We start from the raw sequence: 6,000 nt of genomic DNA on the forward strand, positions 1-6,000 counted from the left end.
GCCAGGGACCCGGCTTCGATTCCCGGATCGGGTCACTGCCTGTGTGGAGTTTGCACATTCTCCCCGTGTCTGAGTGGGTTTCCTCCAGGTGCTCCGGTTTCCTCCCACAGTCCAACGATGTGCGGGTTGGGTGGATTAGTGGGTAAATGTGTGAGATAAAAGCGATAGGGTGGGGGGAAAGGACAAGGTAAGGTGCTGTGTCTGAGAGAGCTAGTGGGCTGAATGGCCTCCTTCTACACTGTAGGGAGTCTGTACAGAAAAATAAACAGTGTTCCAGCCAATATTCATTTGTTGACAAACATTAATGAAGCTGAGATGTGATTCTGATCTCATGTCCACACCGTCACAAAGACCAGCTGTTTTCACCTCTAACTTTGCCCAGCGTTGCTCCTATCCCAACTCCCCTGGGCCAGAAACCTTCAATCAAGCCTTTGTTAACTCTTGGACTGACTATTCCAACACGCCACTGGCTGCTCTCCCAAACTCTACCACCCATTAACTTGAGTTCATCTAAAACCCAGCTGCTCATGTCTAACACACAGCAATCCTCTTGACACTGTCCGAGCTCGCTCATCTCCACCCAGTCAAGAGATGCTTTGGCTCTTGTCCATCCATGGCCATGCCCCCACTCTGCGATCACCTCCAGCCCCACATCTGAAATATCTACATCCAGATCCGGTCTCTGGGTGTGGAGAGTAAAGGGTTAATGTTTTATCAATATTTCAATGGCGTCAATGATGATGTAAGCGTGACAGGGTCACATGACAAAGACGCTCTACAGGAGGGTGACACAGAGGACGATGTAATTACCATGAGGCCATCGACTCAAACACTTCGAAACAACTCATTTCAAGACAAGCTCTGGACTGATTGCACCCAGGACACTCACTGAGAAAGTGAAACCTCACCAAAACAAAACATCCCTAATCCTCAGCCCCCCATTAGAACACAGAACATTCCAGCGCAGTACAGGCCCTTCGGCCCTCGATGTTGCGCCGACCAGTGGAACCAATCTAATGACCCTCTAACCTAAACTATTCCAATGTTATCCATATGCCTATCCACTGACCATTTGAACCCCCTTAAAGTTGGCGAGTCCACAACTGCTGCAGGCAGGGCATTCCACGCCCTTACTACCCTCTGAGTAAAGAACCTACCTCTGACATCCGTCCTATAATTACCACCCCTTAATTTAAAGCTATGTCCCCTCGTGTTAGCCATCACCATCCGAGGTAAAAGGCTCTCACTGTCCACCCTATCTAACCCTTTGATCATCTTGTATGCCTCAATCAGGTCACCTCGTAACCTTCTTCTCTCCAATGAAAATAACCTCAAGTCCCTCAGCCTTTCCTGATAAGACCTTCCCTCCATACCAGGCAACATCCTGGTAAACCTCCTCTGCACCCTTTCCAATGCCTGTGTGGCTGTGTTTTCAGTGACCCAGACCCTCTGATCCCTCTCCCCTGCCTTTCTAACTCTTTCTCCCCATCTTTAATACACTCCTTAAAACCTCCCAGCTTGACCAAGCCTCCTCCTGTGCCTCGGAGTGGTACATTGTTTCATAATCCTCCTGGGAAACATAGAAACTGGAAGCAGGAGGCCATTCAGCCCTTCGAGTCTGCTCCGCCATTCGTTTTGATCATTGAATTCAATATCCTGATCCCCGCCCCCCCCCCATATCCCTCGATCCCTTTAACCCTAAAAGCGAAACCTCATTTCTTCTTGAAATCACACAATGTTTTGGCCTCAACAACTTTCTGTGGGAGTGAATTCCACACATTCCCCACCCTCTGGGAGAAGAAATCTCTCCTCACTTTAGTTCTAAAAGGTTTACCCCTTATCCTCAAACTCTGACCCCCTAGTTCTGGACTCCCCCCACCATCAGGGAACATTCTTTCTGAATCCACCCTGTCTAACCCTGTGAGAATTTTAGAAGTATCCATCAGATCCCTTTTCACTCTTCTAAACTCCTTCGGGACATTTCAGGATGTCAAAGGCGCTATATAAATGTGAGTTATTGTTGATCATTCCCTCTGATTTTCCATGTGTGGGATTTTGGGCTTTGCCTGTGGGTCACTGTTAGACCGGCTGGGAGATGAAATTGGCATTAAAAATGAAAATTGTCTCCCCCTGAGTGTCTCTGCCTTGTTAATTTGTTGTTTCGTTTTAAAAGCCTCCTCAAAACCTTCCTTAACCAATTTCCTATGCTGCCTCCCCATGGATCTCCCCTCTGAGTGACACCTCGGGATATCGTTGGTGTTTCAGAATCTTGATAATCGCGAGTTGACTAACTCATCACTTCCCAAACCCTGTCCACCATCGACAAGGCACAAGTCCAGAGTGCGATGGAATACTCCCCACTTGCCTGGATGGGGGCAGCTCCAACAACACTCGAGAAGCTCGACACCATCCAGGACAAAACAGCCCTGCTCGATCCCATCATCTCCAACATTTACACCCTCACTTACTCCCTCCGTCACCAACACAATGACAGCCATGTGTACCATCTACAAGATACAACTCACACCGTAACGACTCACCCACACTCCTGAAGCTTCACCTTCTTAACCCGAAACCTCAACCATCTAGAAGGGCAAGGGCAGCAGATACCTGGGGACACCCCCACCTGGAGATCCCCCTCTGAGTCACTCACCATCCTGACTTGGAAATATATCGCCGTTCCTTCGCTGTCAAAATCCTGGAACAGCACCGTGGGTGTACCTACACTACAGAGACTGCAGCAGGTTCAAGAAGGCAGCTCACCACCACCTTCTCAAGGGGCAATTAGGAATAGACTATAAGGGAGCACTATAGAACACTGGTTAGCACTGCTGCCTCACAGCGCCAGGGACCCGGGTTCAATTCCGGCCTCGGGTCACTGTCTGTGTGGAGTCTGCACATTCTCCCTGTGTCTGCGTGGGTTTCCCCTGGGTGCTCCAGTTTCCTCTCACAGTCCAATGATGTGGTGAAGGAATTGAGCACTGCACAGCAAGATCACACAAACAGCAATGACCGGTCTGTTTTTAGGGAGCTAGGTTGTGTAGTTAATCTCAGCCTCGGGAAGAAACTCCTGCCTTTCTTTAAAATAGTGCGCAGAATGACAAGATATCGAGTTGGATTTCCCACTACGACCTCGCCCAAGATTGTAGACAAAGAAAAAGTAAGTTATAGCACAGGAACAGGCCCTTCGGCCCTCCAAACCTGTACCCACCATGCTGTTCGACTGAACTAAAACCCCCTACCCTTCCAGGGACCATATCCCTCTATTCCCATCCTATTCATGGATTTGTCCAGATGCCCCTTAAATCTCACTATTGTATCCACTTCCACTCCCTCCCCCGGCAGTGAGTTCCAGGCCCTCTGTATAAAAACCTTGCCTCTCACATCTCCTTTAAACCTTGCCCCTCACACCTTAAACCTGTGCCCCAAATAAGTATCTCATCTTGTACGTGTCACTAGCGGAGATGTTAAGCTGAGTTTCTGCGTGTAGCAAGGTTAGCTAAATTCCCAATGATCCTCCCCGTTCCTCTGGACTTAAAAACAACCAGTTCATGAGTGATGGTTAAGGAACAGAGCTGTGCGTTGAGAAATACATGCCACTATGATTTTGAAATGTTGCTTAACTGCAACATTAAGAACATAAGAACATAAGAAATAGGAGCAGGAGTAGGCCATCCAGCCCTTCGAGCCTGCCCCACCATTCAATAAGATCATGGCTGATCTGTTGTGGCTCAGTTCCACTTTCCCGCCCTCTCCCCATAACCCTTAATCCCCTCTCCTATCAAGAACCCATCAACCCGCTTCTTAAAAATATTTAGCGAGGCAGCCTCCACCACTTCAACGGGCAGAGAATTCCAGAGATTCACCACCCTTTGAGTGAAGAAGTTCCTCCTCAACTCCGTTCTAAACCGCCTCCCCTTTATCTTGAGGCTGTGCCCCCTAGTCCTACTGTCTTTTTTGAGCGGGAAGAGTCTCTCCACCTCTATCCTATCCATCCCATTCATCATCTTATACGTCTCAATGAGATCTCCCCTCATTCTTCTAAACTCTAACGAGTACAAGCCTAGTTTATTCAGCCTCTCCTCATAGCTCAATCCCCTCAACTCCGGTATCAGCCTAGTAAACCTCCTCTGCACTCCCTCCAGGGCCAAAATATCCTTGCGCAGGTGCGGCGCCCAAAACTGCACACAGTACTCCAGCTGCGGCCTCACCAATGCCCTATACAGCTGCAGCAAGACCTCCCTACTTTTATATTCAATCCCCCTCGCTATGAAGGCCAGCATCCCATTCGCCTTCCTGACCACCTGCTGTACCTGCAAGCTGGGTTTTTGCAACTCATGCACAAGGACCCCGAGGTCCCTCTGCACCGTCGCCTGCTGCAGTTTTTCGCCACGTAAGAAATAGTCCTTCCTACCATTATTCCTACCAAAGTGGACCACCTCACACTTGCCAACATTAAATTCCATTTGCCATTTCCTGGCCCATTCGCCCAGCCTATCTAGATCCTTCTGCAGACTCTCCACACCCTCCGCACAATTTGCCTTTCCCCCAATCTTGGTGTCATCAGCAAATTTCGACACCCTACACTCGGTTCCCTCCTCCAGATCATCTATATAAATGGTAAAAATTATGGGGTGCCACAGGGGTTTGCACTGCTGCCTCACAGCTCCAGAGGACCTGGGTTCGATTCCCGGCTTGGGTCACTGTCTGTGTGGAGTTTGCACATTCTCCCCGTGTCTGCGTGGGTTTCCGCCAGGTGCTCCGGTTTCCCCCCACAGTATGAAAAATGTGCTGGTTAGGGTGCATTGGCCGTGCTAACTTCTCCCTCAGTGTACCCGAACAGGTGCCAGAGTGTGGCGACTCGGGGATTTTCACAGTAACTTCATTGCGGTGTTAATGTAAGCCTACTTGCAACATTAATAAATAAACTTTAGTTCTGGGCCATGAGTAATACATTTGTGAGAATGTTTTACCTCTTACCATTCACAAACAGAGGCTATCACAGTGGCCTAGCTGAATGGCCTTTTTCTATGCAGTAACTGTTTAGTAATTTGATTTGATTTATTATTGTCACATGTATTATCATCCAGTGAAAAGTATTGTTTCTTGCGCGCTATACAGACAAAGCATACCATTCATAGAGTGTTTGCGTGAGTCACAATGTGTGTTAGATGGAGCCACTGTGTACAGTTCTGGTCACCTTATTGTAGAAAGGATATTATTAAACTAGAAAGAGTGCAGAAAAGGATGCTACTGGGACTTGATGGATTGAGTTACAAGGAGAGGCTGGATAGACTGGGACATTTTTTCTCTAGCGCGTAGGAGGCTGAGGGGTGATCTTATGGAGGTCTATTAAATAATGAGGGGCACAGATCAGCTAGATCGTCAATATCTTTTTCCAAAGGTAGGGGAGCCTAAAACTAGACGGCAGAGGTTTAAGGTGAGAAGGGAGAGATACAAAAGGGTCCAGAGGGGCAATTTTTTCACACAGAGGGTGGTGAGTGTCTGGAACAAACTGCCAGAACAAATTACTGAACAGTAATAGTAGAGGGTACAATTTTGTCTTTTAAAAAGCATTTAGATAGTTAAATGGGTAAGATGGGTATAGAGGGATATGGACCAAATGCAGGAAATTGGGACTAGCTTAGTTGTTATAAAAAAAGGGATGGCATGGACAAGTTGGGCTGAAGGGCCTGTTTCCATGCTGTAAACCTCTATGACTATGACACTATCTGAGATCCTTGTCCCAATCTCCTCACTCTAGACCCTCTGAGTGCCTCACAATTTCTACATTGGAAATCCGACCTCTGGCATCTGGAAATCATTTTGTTTATTCAATGCGAACAAACATTGCTTCTCGTTCCTCTGAAGCTGAAAATATATCTGATTCTCCCCTCCCTGAATTCTCAATGTGTCGGCGTTGACCCCAAACAAGAAGGAAATCCACCTGTCAAACACCTGGAATCTGATCAGAGCGAATCAGGAAAATCAGACTTCTTC

The sequence above is a fragment of the Carcharhinus amblyrhynchos genome, chromosome 25 (genome assembly GCF_965287045.1).
Source record: "Carcharhinus amblyrhynchos chromosome 25, sCarAmb.v2.hapA, whole genome shotgun sequence".
Lineage (NCBI taxonomy): Eukaryota > Metazoa > Chordata > Chondrichthyes > Carcharhiniformes > Carcharhinidae > Carcharhinus > Carcharhinus amblyrhynchos.